Source organism: Crocodylus porosus, unplaced genomic scaffold (genome assembly GCF_001723895.1).
Source record: "Crocodylus porosus isolate Cpor-Errol unplaced genomic scaffold, CroPor_comp1, whole genome shotgun sequence".
Classification (NCBI taxonomy): Eukaryota; Metazoa; Chordata; order Crocodylia; family Crocodylidae; genus Crocodylus; species Crocodylus porosus.
Window position 1 is genome coordinate 12832379 of NW_017728950.1, and position 25844 is coordinate 12858222.

The 25844-nt window shown below is 39.4% G+C and overlaps 1 long non-coding RNA gene across 1 annotated transcript; it reads right to left on the bottom strand.

Annotated features, from left to right (window-relative positions):
• LOC109323746 lies at positions 1 to 25135 on the bottom strand. Its single transcript, XR_002104738.1, has 4 exons — positions 24782 to 25135; positions 24034 to 24092; positions 23702 to 23797; positions 1 to 869 (listed from the first exon to the last, which is right to left on the bottom strand). It is a non-coding gene; the product is annotated as an uncharacterized LOC109323746 (long non-coding RNA).
• Positions 25136 to 25844: the final 709 nt, after the last annotated feature.

Below are 25844 nucleotides of genomic sequence, written 5' to 3' on the forward strand. Positions count from 1 at the left end.
TTTGCCAGAATTAAGGTTGCCTGTACATCTTTAATTATGTTGGGTGTATTCACAAAGATATCATTTTAATTACGTCATCATATAGTATTTTTTTAACCTAGGAATGTTGCCTCCTACAATCACAGGCCATCCTCACTTAATACACAACTATTCAATACTTCATTTTCTCCTTGTTCAATCAGGCCTTGGGCTGTCTTTAATGCACACTATTCAAATTCCTCTCCAAAGACAGAATTGTCAGTTTTCTCCTGGGCTTTTGTATGGCACTCGTCACTAAAGTATCTGAATGCTTCACAGACATTAATAAATTTATAGTCACAACATCCCTGTAAGAGGACTGGGGGTATTTTAATCCTACGGAGAGGGAATCCGAGGCACAGAGCAAATATGATCAGGAATATCTACTAATTTGTGGGCCCAATCCCTCCTGATTTTTCCAGAACGCTTAGCATTATATAGCTGTCCGTGTGTTCAAAGCACAGTTGCCATTGACTTCAGCCACAGCCATGAGTTCTCAGCACTCCTGCAAATCAGATTCTAGGGTCACAAGGCAGGCAGTCAGGCAGAAAACACGGAGCACATAATTACTGACTGCCTGCAGAAAGTTTAGATTAAGTAGTTTGCTTAGCATCACCTCAGAAGTCTACGGGTAAAGGCATGAATGCAAACCAATTCTCTAGGGCAGCATTCATTTGTCTTAACCATGAAAACCATATCTGCTCCTGCAATAGTCTGTTTTGTTCACTGTGCACTTTTCAGCTTGTGCAACTAAAGAGGCAGGGGTCTTCCAGACAGGAACTACTTTCACAACACAGCCCTCGTTTCTCCTCAAAGTAGGTCTATCCTCTGCATGGAATAAGGCAATGGTTCTGGAAAAAACATAGGGTATGATCTTTTAATCTATGATACTGAGAGCAACCCAAATTGAAACATTTATTTTTCATTCAGATTTTTAAACTCTTTTTATAATCCTTCAATCTAGATACATTTCTAAATAAAACATCTTTTCAAAGCAGAAAAATGTGTTTTATTTACACAGTCCAAATGAAATGTTTTGCCTTTTTCAATTTTTTTTGGTCTTTTGATTCAAATTATGTGCAGAAAGTGACACAACTCTGCACCAGAAACTCTGTCACCAAATTATTCATCTGAAAAGTTCCATCCACCTCTAATCAGTATATATGAACCTAAGGAGACCAGAATATAATTTCTCAGACATCCTCAATTTCTTGCATTTCCTATGTTTTTAACGTTTTGAGTTGTTACATATGTTCTTTCAATGTCTGTTGACATCTAGCCATTTTAGTGTTGTGTTTTCTATCTTTGGATGGATCCAAGGTCATAGTATCAGTTTTTATTGTGTATCCATTGAAAAGTTAGTAATGTCCCTCTACGAACTGACATTTGAACCAGATTATAACAATACATACAGTACAGATGTTTCTCAAAACATCAACCACATTACACTGATGCCTCCTTGTTGCACATAGAAATATTAATTTCTTGCTTTATGAACATTAGTTTTCTATTATTTTGTTGCCAGTTATAATATAACACAAATGAAGGGTAGAAGACACAGTAGGAGCCTGGTCTGGTGTACTTGCAAGTGTGCAAAGAAGAAAGACCAGGAAAATGTTTTCTTATCAACTTAAAATCTGTTGCCTTATAAGCCAAATGATTATCCTGTAACAAACTTTTGTACAAGGCAAAATTCCTTTTTAGAGAAAGATTCTGTCAGATTCATTTTTATATGATTTTGCTGCATGGCCTTACCTCTTGTACTATAAGTATAGAGCTACATAGTATGGTATACTCAACATCAAGCAAAGCCAAGATATGTAACAAAATATATTTATATCAAAAACCCAAGACAGACATACAGTACTGTATAAAAGCAGATGAGAGCTTTACAGTATGCTTCTTAACTGAAAAGACTACAGTTGACTTCCAAGGATTGAATCAGGGTTTCAGGTCAAAAGAACAAAGATTTACCAGAGTGCTTTTGGCAGAAGGAATGATATACTGGGTTCTACTTGAACTTCCTAAATTATAATTACTAGTCAGGGGAATACACTGCACGCATGAAAAATAGATTTTCAATAAATGGATCTGAGACCTCTCCATGTCTCTGAATTTCATCGTGACTTATTTAAATGCATTTACCAGAAGGGGTAAAAGAACCCCCTACAAATAACATGAAAAATTCTTACCTACTTAATTTACCCTTTGTTTTAATTAAGCAAAATGAGCTATGTTATTAATAAAAATTGTATGGCATCCAACTTGACTCTATTACAGACTAATAAAATGATTGATCTATGCCCTGAAGAGGTTACATCTTAAATAGAAACAACCATAAAAACTAAAAATAAAGGGGATTGGAAGGAGAAAGGAGAGTAAGGGCATAAGAAGACTACAAAGTTTTCCATATGCCTTTAAATGTTTCAAGGGGTCGATACATTTCTTTGTTTGTTCTTCTTGAAGGCTCTTTTGTGCATTACAAGATAACTGTGTCTTTGGGAAGGATTTAAATACAAAAAGTGGAAGCAGAGTGGTGAGCTGGAATTGGTGGCATGGAGAAATTATCTGATAAGAATAAGGTATAAACCTACAAAAGTAAAATAATTTTAAGTTAAGGATTCCTTTAATAAATCTCAGTATTCCTGGCGACTCCTGGTCACAATGAAGACTTTCATTATGTTTCATAATTCTGTATGATGGCTACCTACTTTGTTGTGTTTTATACAGATTGGAGGGCTACAATCAATACATATATCCCCACCCCCCAAAAATTCTACTGTACTGTCATTTAACTTCCATGTAAGGTTGAGTTACTGTATTTTCTTGCATACAACTTAAACGTTTTTCCCTCAAAAATCAGCTGCTGGAAATTGGGGTGTACACTATAATTGAGAAAATATGGTAATAAGTTTGTGTTACTTAAGATTGCCTGGGGGAAAGTGAAAATAAGGCTGCACATGCTCCATAGGGAGCAGCACAATGAATGTATTGGCCTCCCTAGTAGCTGCTATTCAATTACTTGCTGCTACTTACTAGTATTTTCAAGGATTTTTCAAAAACAAGGTGCATATCATATTTGGGATGTTTGTGTGGGGGTGTTATATATCAGAAAATTTGGTAAATTTGTACAACTAAATGAAATAAGGAATTGCCATGCCATGGGAACTTCTGACATATCAATATGTGCTTGCATCTCAAAATAAGAGGAAATGTACTAAAGTGTAAGTGGAAATCATTTTAATCTGAAGTGACATATTATTTTGTTTAAGGGGTTTTCATCAAAATGAAATATTTTAAAATTTCTAAAATGAAAAGAAGTTTACACATTTTGGTTTACTGAAATTACCCAGGATGCTTTATTTCTAGCCCCAGTCTTCATCCATTGGCCAGGTTTCTTTATCAGACTATTATCCATACTGCATCCAAAGTTATGTGATTTTTTGATGTACCACATAGATTAGTCAGAAGGAAATCAGCTTGTTCTCTTCTGGGAAGTGTAGTCCTCTGAAGAACTTGGTCACAGGAGAGAAAGTGGCCAGATGATATTCTCATGATGCATTATGCTCTAGGACAGGGGTTCCCAAAGTTTTTATGTCGCAGCCCAGAAGTGGCCATGGCCTGCCAAACATGGCCCAGCAGTCATAGCTGACCATGGCTAGAATTTCTGGCCAGGAGACAGGTAAGGATACCCCCATGCCTGGGCTCGGGGGGGCCGCAGTTTGCTGGTCCATGGCCACTTCTGGTCTGGCAGCCGACTGTGCTGTGGTCTGGTAGCCAACCAGCTGCAGTCTGGCAGCGGGCCGTGGCCCAGGGATTGAGAACCCCGATTCTAGGGAAATACAATTTAATGTTTCAGGTGTGTCCCAACAAATAAAAGTCAAATTCAATTTAACTGGACCTGCCATTAAATATTTAATTTAAATTTTTGTTTTCATAGTCAAACATTTCAGTTTTCCAGAAACTGAACTTTCCGTTGAAAATGGTTCCAAAGGAAATGATCAGACTAGGTGTAGTAATTAACATGTTTGTTTTAATAATAAGATCATTTGTATTGATTGCATCTGGAGGTGGAAGAGGCACAGGGAATTACAGAAGAAATAATCTTACATATAAGGTCTAAATGAGGCCTCTGTTAGAACTTTAAATTTATTACCTGCCATGTTTATGCCTCTGCTAAGAACTGGAGGGAAGGGGAGAGTTTTAAAATCTAAGGTGAAATATGTAATTCCAAAATAATTCATGATAATTTCAAAGATATTCTGTATGTAATCTATTAAATACATTTCCTAACAGAACATATATCTACTTCTAAAGACAGATGATACATACCTTCTAGATACTTCAAACTATTTTTTTACCCCCTTGGAACAAGGAAGGCTTGCAGTAAGTCACAGAATGAAATTAATGGAAGGAGTCCTATTTACTTCAGTGGAAACAGTATTTCTCTAATGGAGACCACAGTCACTAATGTCAGGTCTCCCCTAGAAGCTTCCCCTGATGGTTCTGGTCACAGAGGACCTGAACATACCTCATGGAATGGATGTTTTAGGGGTGACAAGAGAATTGAATTTTATTCAGTTTCCCTCTTGGCTGACATTTGGAAGTATACTAATGGTTGGTGGGAGGCCTGAAATGACTTTACTATTAAGTCTCTTGAAGGAGTAAGAGAAAATACAGAAATACATTGGAGGTGAAACCACCAAAATTTTTGTTTATCTTCTTTCTTGCAAATCTCCCATTTCATTTAACAAATTTAAAATACCTTCCTTTCCTTTCTGTTCTTTTTCAGACCCTGTCTTCAAAAATAAAGAAGTGCCTCTCACGAAGGTTTTTCATTTAAGCTTCTGTGTCACAGATACATTATGAACAATATTGATTTTTCTGACCTCAGTCAAGCAACATGAAGGCTTAGCTTAGATTCATCTTTACCTTATATTTGTCATAAATCTTAGATGTGCCAATATTCTATATTTGAATGCTTTGTGCACATTAGCAATATTGTAAAATCATATTGTATTAAGTGACAAACCACTAAATTTATTGCACAATGGGTTCATCTTAGCACTACATGCATTATGAATAATAAAACACTTATTGATCCTAATGACAGATTATTACAACATTAATTTTTAGTTGAGGCAGGGCATTTTCCCAATTGATATTGTACAGATATTTGCTAAAACAGCACAGCCACAGGAAGCTTTCCTTATGCTATAATGATGTTGTTCATCATAATTATGTTGTGTCAGCACACACATATAGGTCAACTTAAGTTCAGAAAGATAGGATTATATTTTCTTCTCAGTGTGTGCATGCCGTTTAAATGCTTCACTGCCTCTAAAACTAACACTAGTCACATGTATACAGTAAATAATCCCTGTTCAATGAAATGAGAATATGCTTGTCATCCTTCTGGTTTAGAAAACAGAGTTGCCACAGAAAGTGCTGATGCAATGCTGAACAAATTTGATGATTCCAACACAGGGATTAGCATAGTTAAAATGAAATCACTGCACTATTTGAGTAATTAAATGTATTTGAAATTTTGAGTTACCTCAACTTATTAATATTGGTGGTAAATGTATGGTGAAGACATAAAACAGTTCTTAGGAAAGCTGCAGTCTTTCTGAAATTGTGCAGGAGAAAATGTCTTTTTTTTACTGTATGTAGACTTGTCTAGTTACTTTTGTAATGAATATGATAGTTGCACTTCCTTTCAAAATACGCCATGAATAATCTGCCTGTTGGCTAAAAGATAAGAGGGTCCATCTTTAATTCAATGGATGTGATATTTGTGCATATAATTGCCACTGGTATTGAATATAAATTGTCTTGCTTCCATGATGTGCAGACAAGTTTCCAGGGTGCATGCACATTGTTATTGAATGCGTGTGTTTAATTTTGCCCTGCATATTCTAAGGTGTGATACTTGGAACTTGGATACTTTTTCTTGGAAATTTCCAGTTTTCACACATATACATTCATCCAAATAATTTATTATTATTATTATTATTGAAAAAGTAAAAAATAGTGATAGGTGAAAAAAAAAATGGAAAATGAGCCTAAGAACGATTCTCATTTCTGTCATGTATTGCAGTACAATCCGCCTGCTGTACAATGATTCACAATAAGAGGGTGTAGAAACAATGTAAGAGGCTTTAAATGTGCTGCAGTGATAATGATGGCAATAGATGCTTTAAACCATGAAACTGTCTTTGCATTGCTTTGAAACAGCCAATTAACTAACATTCCATAGTGGCTTAAGTGAGCTGATCAAATGCCAAATCACTCCATCAATCCTTAGTTTGCACTCTGGTTCTCTAAAGGTGAATGTATTGTCTTCCTTCATTGAACTGAATGGTTTCAGTTGTTGATATGTATAAAAGAAAAAGTATTATCAAACTAGATAAGTAGATTTCAAATTAGTTTTCATTTCTTTAACAAGCAGTAGGCACTACTTTGTTTGGCAAGCAAAACTAATGAATAATTTTTGTGTGATTGGTCACTGTCACTATTCCAAATGAGATTGAATTCTTGAAGAAAAATGATGGACACAAACCACAGTATGGTCTCTGTCTTTTTTTCCTTTGAACTCAGTAAGATTTCATACATTCTTAGCACTCAGCTCATTAGAAAAGATCAGCATTATTTCAAACTATAAAAATCCATGGGGTGGAGATTCAATTTGAATTACTGTCTATATCCCCCACCAATACTGCCTGTAATTCAAAATGACCCTGTTTTTTTTGCCTGGGAAGCTTATTTTGAAGAACAGCATTTACCTTAACTGTAGGCAGTATTTGGGAATTTTATGCATACAGGTCTCAGATAATTGTCTATACTGATGAATATCATTTTGGCTGACTCTCAAGCTGATTGGACGTGTGCCCAAGGGCATAGGTGCCAGGCAAAGATGATTTTACTAGAACAGTTTGCATAACAAGCAACTGTCATCTCATTAGGAAGCATAGGCATTTTTACCACACGCTGTTTAACACATCATCACACCTGTTCACACTCCATTGTCCTAAGGATGCAGTTAGGCAGCTTTTTGTTGACTTTATTTTTTTCATTTCTCGCTGATGTTGGTCATCCTGTGCCAAAGATTCAGAAGTGTGAGATAAATGCAATTTACACTTTAGTATGTGGGTGTGAGAGAGATGCTGGGGGCAAAGGTGGGGGTGGTAAAGGGCATGATTATGTTTGCAATAGTGACCAATAGCAGTGGCTTCTTCTATCTTATACCTTCTACCTGCTGGTTACTTTTCTTGCCATTACTGCATTGCCTGCTTCTTTAGCATGTAAGCTACAGCTACAGCTACAGCCACAAAGATTGGGAAAATTACATGTTCACAAATGAATCTGTTATAAAGACACCCAATTGCCCCTTTTGGAGTTGGACTACATAGAAAGAAAGTTAATATGGTAACATCAAGTTCAGCTCAAAGGAGGCAGCTATAGCTAGTTAACCCTTACTCAGAAGAACCAGCAATGGCTAACTGATGTGGTTCAAGTAAAGCATTGCTAAGCTGTTCTGTTAACTTAGGCTTATTATACATCTGGGTTTTCCTGGACATGTCCTCTTTTTGAGTCCTCCCATCTCTGTCCGGGCAGTTTTTTAAAATATCAGTAAATGTCCAGGATTTTACTATGTCTCTGCTTTCCTGGCACTTCCTGGCTTACCCCAGCAACAAGCTGCTTAGGGCTGGGGGAGTGAGGGCATCTGCTCACAAGTCCTGGCAGCTGCAGGTAGGTAAGGCCAGGGCTTGGGGAGTGTGTGTGTGTGGCAGGCACTTGTCAGTGCCCGGGCTGCAGCAGAGGGCAGGTAGTGGGGGATGTACCAGCCACTCCAGCAGGGGAGGGGGTGGGGGCATTTTTCAGGGGCAGCAAGCTGCTGTGTGGACAGCAGGGCTGGGGGCGGGCCAGGGGGCTGTGGGTTGGGAGTGTGGAGCACTAACAGGGCTGGAGGGAGGGCTATAGCTTGGGAGTGAGGGGCACCAGCGGGATGGGGGACTGTGGGTTGGGAGTACAGGGCACAGGCAGGGCCGGGGGCTGCAGGTTGGGAGTGAAGTGTATCAGCAGGGATGGGGAGCTATGGGTTGGGAGTAAGAAGCACCAGCATGGTTTGTGGGGCAGGGTACTGTGGGTTGGGATTGATGGGCAGCAGCAGGGCTGGGGGAGAGGGGGTTGTGGCTTGGGAGTGAGGGGCAGGGCAGGGCATGGGCATATCACTGCTCCTCTAATCGTATTACACCCCCCCCCCCCCATACCTCAAGTGTCCTCTTTTTGAACCTAGAAATATGGTAACCCTGATTAATTGAACCATTTCTCATTTGTAATTTTGGTCTTTTGCATATGCAAAAAAAAGGCAAAATATTTTGTGTTTGTGCTTTGTGGTGTCCCAGGAAACTGCAAACATCATGTTTAAACTTCTTATTCCGTGTTGTAAAATAGATGCTATTTCTACATTTTGTCAGGTATTTATTATTGCAATTTCACACCCTACTCTTAAAATAGTTACATATCAAAAGATGATGTCAGTACAATTTGTGTAAGCCCAGATATCCCATTATGCTTCATTATGGCATGGCTTGAACACTGATTTGCGCTTTTAAATTGGTGATGTGGTGGGCATTTCATATTGGAATGGAAAGCAGAACTTTGTTCAAATGGTTAAAATTTTAGAACAGCTAATCTACTTAATATCTTTCCTCTCTAGAACAACTATTAAAATAAAGTTGTTTGCTGATGCAATGGCTGTACATTTCTCAAGATACGTTGTATCCACAATTGGGACTTTTAGGACTTTTAGCCTGTTTCATAGGTATCCACTTTTTCACTTCCAGCTGAGCAAAACTGCACTATGAACTTTTGCAAAGTTGGACCTTCAAGGGAATAACAACATTTGTGTTCTTCCAATGTTAGAGCCATGACCTTTTTCCTTTTTTGGATGTTATAAACATCAAGACTTAACTATAGCTTAGTGTACAACCTTTGAAATGATTTAGATCTTAAACAAGAACCATTATGAAAGCAAAAACTCATTTTTTTTACTTCATAATTTCTTTTCAGGGCTTTTTTTCTCCTTGAAAGGGGAATGAAGGCAAAGTACAGCAACAAGTAAACACAAAGTACTTACTATCTGATGTAGAAATGGTGATTCCATAGACTGCAGATTTTGGTGCATCTTTTAAAATAAAGTTTTGTGTGTTTTTACGCTTTAACTCCAGGACAATGAATAACTTTAATCCTCATTTCTTCCACAGCAGCCAAAGGAAACAAAACATTTTAAATGTCACCTTCAATATACTGAGTAGATTCAGCACCCAGGTCGCTTTTCTTGGTTATATCGGACAAACACCATCACTACTGTGATTTCTCTGGGAAATATACCCTGACACTGCAGGAAGGTAGTCATATGTTCCAATGACCCTGAGAACTGTGCTAACACATTTTTGTTTGCTCCTGGTAGGACTACCCAACTTAAATAAGTGAAAGGGTTGGGGCAGGGTGTTGATGAAAAGCAGTCCACTGGTCCTCTAGTTTTCAGATGAGGTTGTAGATCAGCTACCTGTCCTCATAAAAATAGTCAATGCAGCAAACAGCTTGCTACACAAGGAAGCAGAATGTTATTTGTACCCCAAGATAAGTTTGATGACATGGGAAGTTTGATTTCAAATTGTTGCTCTGAAAACATTCCCAAGAACCTGGGAAACAAGTATTTCAGTTCCATGAATATCTATTTCTCTCTTTGAGGACCTAATGTATGGACATCTAAATCCAAACCATCCTTCCCTTTCATAATGAGGCATTGAGTGAATGAAGGGTAACTCTGGTGTTTAAGAGAGAGGATCCTGGGCTTCAGTCCAGCAGACCTGCCTGTGTGTTTCTAAAAGGAAATATCAGTATCGTCTTCAGCAGTCAAGCAGCATTTTCTGTACAGACAGATGATCATCTTTGCATTTCATTATCCTTCCACCTCCTGCCTGTCCTCACCTTCCTTAGACGTGTCCTAATATTAAATGAATGCCCTTGCTCAGAGGAGATATTTCTGTAGTCCAACTGCAGCTGTCAAAACTGTAACACTTGTTAGGAGTAACACTGCATCATTCTCTAATGTGTTAGGCCATCTATGCCATTGGGAATTGTGCATTTGACTTGATATTCTATATGTCTCCTAAGGCAGTTCTCTTCATTTTTTAATCCTCTACTCTTTCCTTCCAGCCAACCTTCATGTGTCCTCCCAACCCCAAGAAAACCACAGGCACACTTGAAGCTCTGATCAGGAGTCCATAATTCATCATTCAAAAGGCACCAAGCAAATGATACTTGGTTTTGAAAACTCTCTCTTTCTTGAATTTTTTGATTTTTTCTTTTGGTGTTTTAGAGAGATATAAATACAAATGTTCTACATCTCTCTTTCAGAATGGGTGTCTTAGTTGGTCAATTTTGTATAGCAGTCGTGGCAGAAATGGGTCTTGAAAAGAGATTGGAAGGAATTTCCCTTTATTCCCTCTCTCTTGCCTTCCTTCAGCATCTTCAGGAAGCACTTTGCTTTCAGTTCATCTGTCCCTAAGCCTAACTGCATCTTCATCCATCTCAGAAGTACAGTTGTATCATAATGCTGCTCTTATGTGGGACAGTTTACCAACTCCTCTGTATTGTCAGGAAACAATATGATGGGGACGTCAACATGAACAGCAAATGAATTAGCTCTAACTTGAAAAACAACTTGAAACTGAAGAAAACTGTGTACTTCTTGATGGGACTAGGATCAAGTATGGAATGAGAAAATAAGTGATAAGGATGGGCCAATTCTGGTGAGAGGGTGTTACAGCTATGGGCATGTGAGAAAAAATATTTTTGAAGAAACAGACTATATAAATAGTGGTAAATAGAGTACAGAATGTAAAATATCACCTGTACAGGAAATTCTATATAAAAAAAAATAAAGTGCACATTAAATAGATTAAAAACTGGCCAACAGCCACAACTCAAAAAGTAGTCTTCTTGGGGACAATCATCATGGTATTGGGTGTATTTTAGTTTGCCTCTGTGGTAATTGGCATAAAGATGATGTTGTCCAAAATTTTCATCAATGATCTAGAATTAAATACAGATCATTCATACAATTTCTGAACATAACAAAGAATGGAAAAATAGCAAATAATGTTTCAGAAAGGGCAGCCCTGAAGAATGATCTGGATCACCTATCAGACTGGGTCCACATTCGTGGTTCTCAACCTTTTTAGACGCAAGGCAGGGTGCCCCTCCAAAAATGCCAGCTCTAAGCTTTTAGTCATTTTTTGACTGCAGAAAAATAATAGAGCAATTCTTCTCTGGCAAAGAACCGGGAAAGACCGCAGTAGGGCAGAATGTTTCCTATTTGAATAAATTCCTTTGAAATCTCTGGATTTATCTTATAAATCGTTTATAGGTGTTTGCACACCTAACAATAATTACACTGAGCAGCGTCCTGCAGCACCCATAAAAAGATTTCACGCTGTCAGAGTACCATGGCACCATGGTCGAGAATCACTGGTCCATGTGAGCAAAATGGGTTTTAATACAATCAAATGCAAAATTACATATGCAATATAAATGGAGACTATAGCTAAAGAATTAGATATAGATAGGGCTGAAGGTCAAAAGTTTATCTACTAAAACCTTCTGGTCAAGGTAGAATCATTTCAGCCAAACTTTTGTCTATTCTGTTCTTTAATATTTCCAGTGATGAAAAATGGGGATCTGTATCTTTGAATGCAGTAACTCTGAAGACGAATCTAGGGATCATAATGGACAAATAATGGAACATAAGATTAGTGTGATGCTCTGCTGAAAAGGGGGTTAATACATCTTTTTGTGCATTAACAGGGGGGAGGAGTGAAGTGATTTTACTTTTGTATGTGGCACTGGTGATACTACTACAGTTCTGGTGTCCGCATTTGAAAAGGATGTTAAGAAGCTGGAGAGGATTTAGAAAAGAGCAACAAAAATTACTTGATAACAGGAAAAAAAAATCCTGTGTTGACAAACTTTAAGAGCTCAATCTGTCCAGTATATCAAAAGAAAGATTTACAGGTGCCTTGATTACAAGATAGAAGCACCTTAGCAGGAAGAAAATACTGGATACTAATGGGCTCTTTAATTTAGCAAGGAAAGGAATAGCAAGAATGGCTGGAAGCCAAAGCCAGAGTAATTCAATTTAGAAATAAGGCAGAGATTTTTTTTTTTTTTAACAGAGATGGTGATTAACCATTGGAACAAACTCTCAAGGGACGTAGTTGATTCTTCATCTATCTTCAGACATACCATCTTCAGACAGGTTAAAGATTGCATATTTCAAGAAGATATAAAGACAAATTCTTCTTTACCCAAACAAGCTTTATTGGTTTCAGTCCAGAGGTAATTGGGTGAAATTTAAGGGTTAGTGGTATACAGGAAGCCAGAACAGATGATCTAAAGGTCCCTTCTGGCCTAAACTCTGTGAACAGTTGTGAATGTTTATTGACTGGACATTTTCTCTGAGTAAGGCATTCAATATTTGGCCCACAGAGTAGTATCTTATATTTTTCCAGTGCATCCTAGGCCAAGAATTTGTCTGCCATGATAGAAGGACAGAAACACTGAATCCCTTCATGCAGCAAAATTTACATAGCCATTCAACTTACAAAATAATAACATGAGAATATTTCTTTTTCAAGCTACAGAGTGAAAAATGCCTGACACGTGAAAACTGCAAGAACATGATTTGAATGCTATTGGGGACTGTTCCTACACATCTTGTATGACAGCTGTTGTGTGTGTAACCTACAAATGGCACTTGTGCTATGTTTGCATTAGGAAACTGAGTGTGTGTGTGTGTGTGTGTGTGTGTGTGTGTATATGTATGTGTGTGTGTGTGTGTGTGTGTGTGTGTGTATATATATATATATGTGTATATATATATAGCTATATGTATCCCTCAGGCTCTGTATTTGCAGGCAATCTCATGTGAGACAGAAACAGCAGGGGAGAAAGTGCAGCAAAGAGAACTATCTGACAGAGGATCTTCAGACAAGATTTTTCAACTGATGGGAGAAATGGGCAATCTCCTTCTAGCTTCAGAGCCAAAATCATATTGCTCAGTTTGGTTGGCTAGGCCATTTTCTTTCCCACTGTGAAACACTCATAAAACTTGTGGTACTTATTTGAAGATTAGTGTGCAAAACATAGAACATCTGTCTCCAATCTTTCTGACAGGCTGTGTAAAGATTGTTTCAACAGAGTGGGTTGCAAAACTCATGATCTCAACTTGAGCTAGTTCATGCTGCTTATGTGTGTGCAGGGAGGTATAAGTCTGAGACATGAGTAATTTTCTTTTTAAGCAATCTTTGTGTTTTCAGTTAGCTTTTAAGAGCCTTGCTCTATGTACTGACATCAGTGCTCTTTCCCACCATGTTGAAATGAGTCACTGCAGAGAAAGGAAGGATTAGGGATTTATGTGAATGGAGGGAATACAGAAACTGGAGTTGGAAAAAAAACCCTTTTATATAGGTGAAATCAAGGAAAACCCATAGAGGCCTCATTGGAAAAACAGCAGAATTTCTCATTTTGAAAGAAATTGTTTTTTCTCAGACATATATCTGAGAAAATATTTATGACTATTTTCATGAAATATTTATATAGAGACACTGTGTAACATTCTGTTTTTCCTTATCCTCACCCTCAGTGTTGTCTGTTTATCCACCTATTGGTTATTGTGTAAATTCAAAACTATGAGGTCAGTTGTCCTAAACCAAAATGTTCAAAAAATGTGAAAAAGGCCTCAAAATATGATTATTTTGGCTTAGAAATCCTGAGATATGAAACTAGTAAATTTGGGCTTCTTTTACATGTCTTTTGGGGTCTGAGCTTTCAGTTTATATTGAAAAACTTTCCCAGAATTTTTCCCTTCACAACCCAGGGGGCTAGAAATATATTTTTATTAAAAGACAAAAAGGGGAGCTTAAATTCTGATAAAAATCTCTTGCCACCAGGAGCTGGGGCTTGCAAAGGAATATAAAATATTGTACCATGAAAGTTGGAACAAGTAGAGCATTCTGGAGTGGGAACTGTCTTTCTATTGTTTTATGTATACAGTACCAAGTGTACTAGGAGCTAATTCCATTTTTGGGGTTGTAGAAGTGCTACTGCAGTTGAAGTAATACATTATAATAATACCACATGCATTATAACACCAGGACAAAGTGTGACATCCTCACTCAGTTTTTACTTTGGCCTTACATGGGGCGCTCTGTCTGAATGAGGACAATGCAAGCACTCCAGCCTATTTATATGTTTTACATGCCAACAGTTGTAAAACTGTATTTTTATTATGAATTCAGTGACTGTTCTGATGATGGATTACTGGCATTGAGGGCTTTAAGAGGAGGTCTTTTTATTCATTGAGCTGCATCTCTTCAGTAGATATTCTCCACCTCTTCACTCCTTGTCTGCCTGTGAGGCAAAATATAGGGTTTTCATCAAGATCCTTGCAAGCCCTGTTCTTTAATCGGGCAATAGAAACCAGTAACAACATGGATTCTTCCATGCAAATAGCAGAGTTCTGTTAGATTTTAGGACAGAAGTTCTGGAGCCATTTTTAAAGCACCTTTTCTGCATGCTATCATGTCGTGTGGCTGGAGACCTGGGAATAGTTGGTTGGTCCATGTGTCTTTGCACTATATTTAACAATGTCTCCTCTTTTCACATTGTCAGTTCACTTTTTCTGATGTTTTTTCTACTTATTTAGTCTTTGTTTTTTAAATTACTTGATGAACATGCTCTGGGGATATGTAATCGCACTAGGCCTTGCTGCTGAACTATTTACTGCCATTATTTCTTCTCTAGTAGCTATTTATAATTTACTATTAGTTGTATTAATTTACTATTACCTGTACTAATAGTTGTTGGTGCTATGGTGGTATCATTTCTGCAACATAACTGGATGAGTGAAGAACTGGAGGAGGCCTTCATTTAAGTCACTGAATATGGACATTTTTATAAAAAATGTTTGTGATCACTTATTAGCTCTAGTGGTTGTTAAATCACCAAAGTTGATATTGCAGTTCACTGGTGCATTTTAAGTATGAAATAAGGAATACCGTATTTCATGGTATAACACTCAAGTTTTGAAGCCCAATTTTTGTGTCTTAATAATCAAACTTGACTTATACACTGTGCCATATCAAAAATCAGAGATGGGGCTGGGCTTGGGTGTGATCAGTGCTCAACTGGTGTGGTCCCATCCCCTGCTGGCAGTGAATGCAGGGGATGAGGCTGCAGCAGGCAAACTCTGAGCAAGACCTATCCCCACCTCTCGTGAGCAGCTCTGGGCTCGCAGGGGATGGAGTTGCACCAGCCCAGTGCTGAGCCTGGTCCTCTCTGCTGTGAGCGGTGTTGTTGAATGTGGAGCCTGATTCTAGTCACAGGGGATGGGGCTTGGCTTGGTGCTCAGCTAGCACAGCCTCATCCCCTGTGAGCAGCACTGCGCTCAGCATTTGGCAGCATCTCACACAGCAGACCCATCCTCTGCAAGCCTGGTGCTGTTCTCAGGGGCTGGGGCTGGGCTGGGCTGCGCTGGGCTTGACCAGGCTCAGCGCTTGGCTGGTGAGGCCTCAGCCCCTGTGAGTGGTGCTGCTGGCACTGCTTGTAGAGGATGAGGCTGTACCAGCCATGCACTGAGCCCAGCCCTGTTCCTGTCCCTTGCAATCAGCTCTGGGCTCTCAGGGGATGGGGCTCTGTGCTTGGCTGGTGCAGCCTCATCTCTGTGAGCAGCACTGGGCTCAGCATTTGGCAGCACTGTTCACAGTTTACCCATCCCCTGCAAGCTCAGTGCCACTCGCAGGGGATGGGGATGGGGCTGGACTAGGCTGGCTTTGGCGCTTATCTGGTGTGGCCCCATCCCCTGCGAGCAGCACCAGCAGCACCTCTCAGAGGGGATGGGGCCACGCCAGCCAAATGCTGAGACCAGCCAAGCCCAGCCCCATCCCTGTCCCTGTCTCCATCCCCATCCCCATCCCCTTCCCTGTCCCCTTAGAGCAGTACTGGACTTGGCACTGCCTGCAGGGGACAGGAATGGCGATGGGCTCAGTGCTCAGCTGGTGCAGCCCCGTACGCTGCAAGTGGCACCGACAGTGCCGCTCGCAGGGGATGGGGCCATGCCAGCCAAGTGCTGAGCCTGCCCCCACTTATACACCATGCCTATGAAAATCCTTACCTTTCAGATCGGAAAGCCACATGCCTATGAAAATCCTTACCTTTCAGATCGGAAAGCCAGGGATCAACCTCTACACTGTGTCGACCTACACACCATAATTTTTGGTAATTTACAGGGACTACCTCATCTGAAGCAAAGCTGTATGCAGTGATTTCCTAAACTCATACACAATTCAAATTACTCTGTGTGTGTGTGTGTGTGTGTGTGTATGTGTGTGAGAGAGAGAGAGCGAGAGACATTCCAATTTATGTATCTACCATATTTTTTTTTACCTTAAAATAATGCCTGGTGAATAGCCTGATCATTTGTGATAGCATACAGCCAGATCCACCTCTAATGGCATAAGCTGTACGTTCTTTAGTTAATTAGATTTAGTTGGTTACTAACTGACTCTAATGGCACCATAAGCTCAACCAAGTGATAGGTGACAGTCTGCTTTGAGGTAAAATGTCTTGCCCTTGAAGCATAAAGGAACAGAGGAAGGGAAACAAGAGGAATCCCAGCTTACAGCCTAGTCTCCCCTGCTGAAAAACCTGCAACTTCTGCAGACATGTCTGTGGCTCAATGATTGGACTCTTAAGTCACCTCAAGACCCGTCAGTGAGCCATGGTAGAGATCATCCTTGAATTGGGGGATTGCTGATGATGGATTGCTGTTTCGCACAAGGGCTTCAGGCCCAAGTAGACAGGAGGTGGCATTTTCAAAACTGTAATTAAACCTGGAGAGGTTTTATCAGTTTTATTACCTGTTAGGAGCTCCATGTGTCCTCAGTATTTCTACACAACTTCTATCCCCAGAAACTCTTGCCTCCTTCTGTGTATTTGCTAGCCACCACCCAAACATATGGGAGAAAAGAGGTGTCTTTTTTTCCCACTGGGAGCTCTCAGCTGTCATGAAACTCAGGCTGGGGGTGGGCATATGTGCTTTATTCAGCTCAGACTTGGCTTGTATGGAAGATGATTATTATGCTTGTGAGCTTTTGGACTGGAATGATTATACTAGTTGAAAGGGTACAGAAAATACTTTCTATCCATAATCATGTTGTAGGGATGTTATTGATTTCAGAGGTTGAAAACAATGGCTTTTTGGAAAAAAAGACTGGTTAGTGTATTAACAACAACAACAACAACAAAAACTAAAATGTTTGTGAAGGTCTAGAATTTAACCTTCCATTTCCCATCTGATTTTCCAAGGACCAGGAAAGGAGGATAGAAATTTCAAAGCTGTCTTCATCTCTGCACATTAAAACAGCTGACAATTGACTTTAGCTGTAATTATTAGCTTCTCACCAGTATTTAGAGATGTATTGTAGAGATCAGTGCTTTGAACTTTACTTTTTAGTTCTATCTGTATTGTACCATTATTTCCTAGAGACCTTTTCTTCACTTTTATTTAGATCTTGCACTGGGCTATAACAACTTGAAACTAAAAATTCTCTATGGATTGATTTCCATAAATTACAAATGTGGCATGTGTTATTGTACTAGACAAAAAGGTCAGCAAGTCAATTTGTTACCCTGCTAGACTATTTGCCAGAGATTGGACAATGATCCTTTGTAAGAAGCTGGCTGTTGTAATTCTTACCTTTCCCTCTAGCTAGAATCATAGTTAAAGCTGGTCATGGAGTAGAATTCAACGTTCTGTAAAACTTTAGATGGTCAAAATATCTGAGCAACTCCACTGCTTGTAATTGCTGAATTAAATTATTACTACCAAAATATTATTACATCAGTCTTTCTATATATTTCTGTATATCTATCTGTATAGATATATCTATATCTGTATCCATATCTATATATATATAGAGAGAGAAATGTATGTATATATATACATCTGCTGTACATCTCTGTCCCTCTATACATATATGTGTGTGTGTGTATGTGTGTGTGTGTATTTATATAAAATACACATACACTCATACACTCATACATTCATACACATACACACACACACACATATATATATATATATATATATAGAGAGAGAGAGAGATGTACAGCAGCAGGGTGTGTGTGTGTGTGTGTATGTGTTTAGAGCTGTACAACAGCATGTGTTGGTAATATGTTGAATCTATTATACTTATTATCCCAGTGCTGATATCCCAGAAAACTTGGTTCCATTGAAATGAATGGAATCATACATGCACGTGATGATTTCAGGACTGACCTCAAAGGACATAGCTACACCAGTGGTTCCTCAACCTTTTTAGACTCAAGGCACCCCACATTAGAATCAAGGCGCTACTCAGAAAATGCCAGCTCTTAGCTTTTTGAGTTTTTTTGACTATGGAAAAATAATAGAGCAATTGTTTTATGCAAAAAACTCAAAAAGACCAGAACAGGTCAGAATGGTTCTGATGCTATGGATTCCTATATGAAATCTCTGGGTTTATTTCATGAATCATGTGTAGATGTTTCCCCACCTAATAGTGCTAACCCATCACAGCACCCTGCAGCACTATTAGAAGGAACTCTTGGCATCCAAGAGTGATGCGGCACACTGCTATACCAGTGGCACTCAACCTTTTGGCCCCATGGGCCAAGTTAGATCACTAAGAGAGGTCTGCGGGCCAGATTAGATCCTGTGTGCCAGGATCAGGCCTTCATACCTGGATTGGGACCCCTCGTGTCCTCAAGCTGACCTCCACACATGAGGATGGGGTTCTGGGGCCCCACACTGCTTCTGCCCAGCCCTGTATTCTGGCATCAGGCTCTAGGGTCCTGCACACCCTCTGCCTAGACCTGCATGCTGAAATTGGGTCCTGGGACCCTCTGCTGCCCCTACCTGGCCCCATGCACCAAGACTGGGCCTCACATTGCTATGTTTACTTGATCTAGTGCAGGGCCACAGTTTAGCTTCCATTTATTGCACGATAAGAGTGCACACAGGCAGTTACTGAAGAGCAGTGAACTCTTGTCCTCCTTTATCTCACAGTAAATTGTGATACATTCATCCTTTTTGAGTAACTGTCTATCTAGTATTCCTTCTGGTGCAATGTGACCCCATACTGCCTCCTACACTGGGCTGTGACATTAAAGCCACAATCTCTAGTTCTGTACTTTCAGTAGGAGAAATATGCTAAACAAAAACATAACTGATCTAACAGATTCACCCTTCTTCTGACATTAGAATGCATTTTAATAAATAAATTACCTATGGAAATACACAGCGTTACCTATTGAACAAAAACAAATGGGACTTTTTTCTGTTGCAAACATAGAAATTAAAAGGAAAATTGCTGTATTTATTGTGGGGTAACAGTCTGGTGATGACTGTCTATATAATTGACAGTCTTTTTCTTTGTAGCTTGAATTCTGAGCTCTGGGTCTCTGAGAGCAGATCAAAGGGCCAAAATAGGCGTTGGGATGAAGCTGTTCATAGTCTGAGTGCTTTAAAAGCCTTGCCTTACTCTGAGTGACAACTGATAAAAATGTTTCCTAGTGCCCCAGTACCCTAGTGCTGTCAGAGGGTTAAAGGGCAGTACGGTGTTAGTCATATAGAATTCAGCATTGCCCTAGAATTACTGATGTAACAATCAAGCTGTGAGACTGCTTCAGATGCCTCTTTGTCTTCTCTGCAATTGTGAATCTTTCATGCGCTTTTCTCAGTGATTTTCCTCCCTCCTCTCGCCTTTACTAATTAAAATTCTAATCACTCTGACAGCTAGCACTAGGAAAAAAAATCATTCTTCCATGCTGGAGAAGGTAATTTCAAGGTGTTTTAGCTGCCAAAGAAACAAATGGAAATTAGACAAAAAAGCGAGTTGTCATCAGAGGATGAGCTACCTGCACTATCCCCTTTTTCACTATATTAAGATATTAAAATTTAAGGAAAAAAGATGGTTCTCTCTCTTGCTTTATATTATTGCCAGATATTTGGAGACATTGTAGTCTGATTTACCTTCTGGTATTCATAAAGGTTTTGTTTACATTGGTTAACATCAAAATGATTTACCTTTCTTGTCATGAATTGCAGAGCAATGCAATGTCAAACATTTAACTTGGTTTGATATGTGATTGTAGATGATGCATATTGCCTGCTTTTGTGAGCTGTGGTTAGGAACATTCATTTAAATGTACAGGAGCCCACAGACAAGGATTTAAAATAATACATGATTCTTGATGCAATGTTGCAGCTTTGAAACTAGGGATATGAGAATATTTATGTCTTATAAAACATAAAACAATGTTCAAATGTCACTAGCTAATTCATTTATGGAAGGGGCACCTAACAGGGAATTTCAAACCTGGGTATTTCTTTAACTGGACATAAAGCTGGGATTCTGTATAATTCAGGATTGCAGGTTAATAGTAACATGCAGATGTGTTACATTAAGCATATAGTAAATATACTGGTACATAGATAACGTTACCATTGGTCTTGCATTTTCAGGAATTGTCCTGAATGTCAGACCTGTGTCCCGGTGTTCACAAAAAAACTCTGAAATAGGCTTTGGTCCTGAGTTTGGAAAATTGGTCTTGAACAGTCCTGTTGTGCAAAGTGTCCTACTGTTTCACTGCATACAGCACAATGCTGCTTGGCACCATGGGAGTATGATTTAACTGCTTCCAATTTTGGGCTACCTCCTGAAGCTGGAGCAGTGTAGCCAGCTTCACTTGTCACTGAAGCCAGTTCATCCATGGTGCTATGTTAATGTTGTACCACAAAAAACTGGAAGTGGTGTTGACTACATTAGATTCTGAAGTTCTGTATGGTGTCTGGGACTGTATCTTGGATTTTGATCCCTAAAGTGAGGTCGTCTTTTATATTATGCATAGATGTATGTCTATTAAATAAATGTGCATAATTAACTAACAAATGCACACATTTACCCAAAGAGAAACAGGCATGCCCACACCTACAGACCTCCAGTTCTGCCCTCAGATCTGCACCATGTATTTCTCATGATTAAAATAAATCACGTGTTTGGAGTATTTTATATATTTAGTTATATTTAGTTATTTTTATTTATTTCTGTATCATTATCTCCAGGCTTCAATTTTAGGGGTGAATGAACCAGTGTGGATCGTACAAAATTGATTTTGACTTTTGCCAGTCTTTCAAACTAAGTCCAACGTTTATTACGATTTTGAAAATCTTTGCTTGGCTTTTATGGTTGATTTGTTACTCTCTGCACCCCTGCACATCCTTAGTTCTGGCCCAGATGAAGAAGAATGAGATTTTTCTGCTGAAAGTGTATTCTTACGAAATCTGCAACCTGCTTTTTCTATAGTGTTTGTGCACTTTTCTCTGACCTCAGGAACTGGAAGGCAGAGAGATGAAATAGAAAGCTATCTATGGGTTGTCCATAGCATTGTGTTGTATTACTTTTGCTATGTTTTGAACAGAATCAAAAGGGGCTGTACAGCTGCAATATTGCAAACAGAATTGTATGCTTTAGTAGTAATACAGCAAGTGCAGGAACCATGCATTTCCTCTCCTTCCCCTCTTTTCCTGTCATCCCTCCCAAATTTGTAATAAACATTTTGCTATGGAATAGCAATACTCATTTAAATTATTTAAGCATTTTTTAACAACTCTACTAGAAGCCATCCTTTATCTGTAACTGACAGAAGAGGAGTGCCATCTACTTAAAGCATTTATCCTTCTCTACTTCTGTATATGGCTCCTATAACACATTTTTCATTAATGTGAGATTCCAACACAACAGGGGTTCCCATCTTAACTTGAAAATGCCAGGCTCCTGGAGCCTTGCTTCCAGGAACAGTTAGTAGTTGACTGACGCAACATGCACTTGCTATAGCTGTTTTATAAAGGCTCTTGAAATTCCTGCCCAACTCCAGCAGTTCCACTTCAATAGGTTATTTAGTCAAATTAAATTGTACCTGCTACTACATGACTGTATTCTAAATCGGATATTATTGATCATGCGGCAGCTATCACTGGACATATTTTATTTCAGAGGTGCTCAACCTTTTGGGATTGAAGGCCAGATGAGTGGCTTGGGGCAGGTCTGTGGGCCAGGAAATCCAGGATCAGGTTTTGGGGCCTGGAACCCCGTCCTGCTGCGATGGGGCCCTGGGGTTCCAGTATCACCCCCTCCCATTCTCACATCCTGAGATTGTGGTCTGCATCAACCTCTCCCACTGGGAATGGGCCCTGGGGCCCCAGCCACTGAGATTGGACCCCGTGGACCTTGCCGAGCCCTGACCCCTGGGATCAGCTGCTTGATCCAGTGTGTGGGACCTGGGGGTCTCCATGGGTCTGGAAATGTGGCAGTAGGGGAATGGAGCCACTGTTCCCTCTAACACATTTCTGGACATGTGGGGAGCCCCACAGGTTGGAGGATGCAGCACTGTGAACCAGATTTGGCTTGCAAGCTGGTGGTTGAGCTCCCATGCCTCACTATCTTGCCTATGTTATATACACTTTTTTCCCAAAGAACAGCTGCTGGAAATAGTAGTGGGCATGATAAGCAAGTGAGAGTAGTTTCTGTCACTTACTGGACAAAGATGAAAGTAAAATCTTCCGGGACTCGCAGGGAACAGAACAGTGAACAGGTTCAGATCCCTGGCTGCTGCTACTCAGTTACTTACTTCACGGAAAGATCCTTATTTCTTCATTCTGTCTTTTAGAACAAGGTGAGAATTTTATTCTGGGGTGTGTTGTATGTGACAAAACATAGTATAATGTTCAATGGTACTGGAAAGAAAATTGTTTTTTCTGCCAAAATGATTAAAAGAGAAGCATTGTTTATCCGAGTAGGGCAAGGGGGAAAAAACTGGCCCAGACAAGAAGAACTCAGACCTCAACCAGATCTTCCTTTCATAAATTTAGTCTACCGGTCTCCCTTTCTACCTACTAATGGATATTTTTTAGGATTACATTCTTAAAGGCAGGCCAAAAAGATGTTCAAAAGGAGGAGCTGGAAAAACAAATTGTGCACAAAAAATCTATTTATGGTATGAAATCATCCATACTGCCATGAGAACATTATATTTTATCTGTAATGTTTACCTGATTGAGCTTGTAAATATTGTAGAGTTTCTTTTTAAGTACTTACTTTTGAACAAGTCAAATCAATACTATGATGAATATCAAGATGTTTTTAATATCAATGTATTTACTTAGGCATCAGAAGCTGTGGTGGACTGGAGGAGGGCTAAATATTGTAGACATTTGAAAAAAATGTTTGGTCTGCAGAATGAACAATGATTTAGGAAGGTGCTTCATTTGTCTAAATTACTTCATGCATAATGAGTTAAAAGTGCCTTTTGCATCATGATAAAAAGGCAAGTATAAAATAACCAAACGTAATAACCTCTGAATTTTGGTCAGTCTAGTTGCCTTTGCATCAGCATACACAGAACCCACCTCATCAGCTACCAATAAGTGGTACTGTCCATGCGTTGAAATCAAAGATAAAATCCTATTTAAATAGCTTTTGCCACAGTAAATGTTTGAGTTAATAATTCTTACCATAACTGTCTGTTTAATCTCTGCAGCATGTAGAAACCAAGCACCAGTGTCAATACCAAAAGCCAAATTATGTTCAACTCTCCGGTCTCTCAGATGCTGTAAATAAGGACAGACAAATGCCTGTTAATAGCAGTGGAGAAGTAAGAGAATTATAAATCTCTATCAAAGTTGTAAAATAGAATGTATATTGGCTCCGTACGAAGGCCCAGATGTTCAACATGACCAGACTCCAAGTCAGGACAAAACAAGAAAATCCCACGAGAGCTAGTGCCCAGAGGGATCCTCAGTGTTACAGACTGATAGAAAGCCCACCAGTGAGGCTGAAAACCAACCTGAGCTTATGCAGTCCTCACCACTGAAAGAGCTTGGCAAATTTCTCAGGAAAAGATGACTAGAGATAAATAACAGAAGAGAGAGGAAACGTGGGAATGGTTAAAGCAAGTGAAGGCTTGGCATAAACATGATAGTGTGGGCCTGAAATCTGGTTGTTGTACCTGGCCTTACGAGACCCCAGGCTGGAGCTTACAGCAGAAGTTAGAGGCAGCCCCTTTTTCCTTCTCTTATCCACAAGGGCTACACTACTGTTGTTTTAGAAATATTTTCCTCACTTTTCTTGTCAGCGGTCCCTGAAGAACTATTGCTGGTCATTTTTCCTTTTCTGCGTTTGTGACTTTAGCACCGGCTGCTGAGAAAAGAAATGAGAGGGTTCTGCTTTTCTTCTAATTCTGCTTTTCTTCCAACCACTTGGTGCAAGGAAATGTTTTGTTTGGGGTCAAGTGGAATGTGCTGTTTGATTTGAAACAACATTCGGAGGGTTATTATTTTCCCTTTTATTTTTAACTAAAAAAAAAAAAGGCGTTTTGATCCAAAGATCAAATTGATTTCCCCCAAACCCCGGCTTTTCCATTTGGCTGCCAACCTGAAAAATCAGTTATTTGTGTTGCCCTACTCAGGTTTCCTTTTATATCCAGATCCTTATAAAAATATGCAGAATGGCTACCTTAAATTCCTGCTTTTTGTACGTACTCGGCAAGTTCCTCCGAGCATCTGAAGCGATAGAAAAGAAGTGTGCACACTTACGCTGAGCGGAGATTGGAGGTGACGAGACGGGGTTTTGGCAGCGCTTCACGTCTCTGGGTCAGAATTCTCATTCCTCTCGTTTCCTTTCTCAGCAGCCAGCAAAATGGGTTGACATGAGGAAAATGTCTGCCAAGGAACTTTAACAGGAGGCAGTTTTTAATTAACGGAGGCCAAAGAAGGTGATAACCCCAAGGGTAGCGAAGAGAAATTAACATGGAAAAGCAGTTCCACGCTTTCGTGGGTCCCAAAAGGCCAGTCATATTAGTGGTGTCTGTTCTGATTGAACCTTTGCTGTGTCTTTTTATTGATTCACTTGTCAGAATCTGACAAAAACACTGCTGGCCGTCAGTTGTTTGCTCCTGGTGGCAGCTTATGGCTAGAAACAGCTTCGTTGTAAAACATTCAGCATAGCAAGGTCTGTCATTGTGGTTAGCATTTCCCAGAAATGATTAATTTTGTTCGACTTAGAGCAAAAACTAAACTGCACTAAAATAAAAGCCGACTGAAATGAAAGCAAACATGGCCCACGCATTCTCTCCAAGTCACCATTTCATCCCATTAACTGTTTGCCTGGGCTTAGAGTAAAAAATTTAATTACTAAGCTATTTTTAAAGTCAGATTTCAGGGACTATAATCATGTTGCCGAGAGATTGTAGTCATACCTGGCACTTCCGGAAAGTGTTTTAAAAAAATAATATCCTGTGGATAAATATTTCAAGTTTCCATTCCTAGGCTGAAAATGAATAATAAATGGAACTGGTGAGAGCTTGAGGAAAAATCTGCCTTGCCAGCAGTAAATAGATAAATAAATAAACGAAAATGTAAATGTAATAAAAAAATTAAGATGATGCAGCGTTTATGAGCTTTAAGAAGCTGATCCAATGTCAGCTGAAGTCAATGGGCTCTGTAGCCAGTTGTAGGAGAGTATGCCTGCTGCACTTTTGGTTCCAAACAAAAAAGAGCATATAGTTTAATCATATTTGAACACATCATATTTGAGCTTTATACATAGTGTCCTATGTTTTCCTTATTGCCTCCTGCTTCCCACTACCATGTCATTATT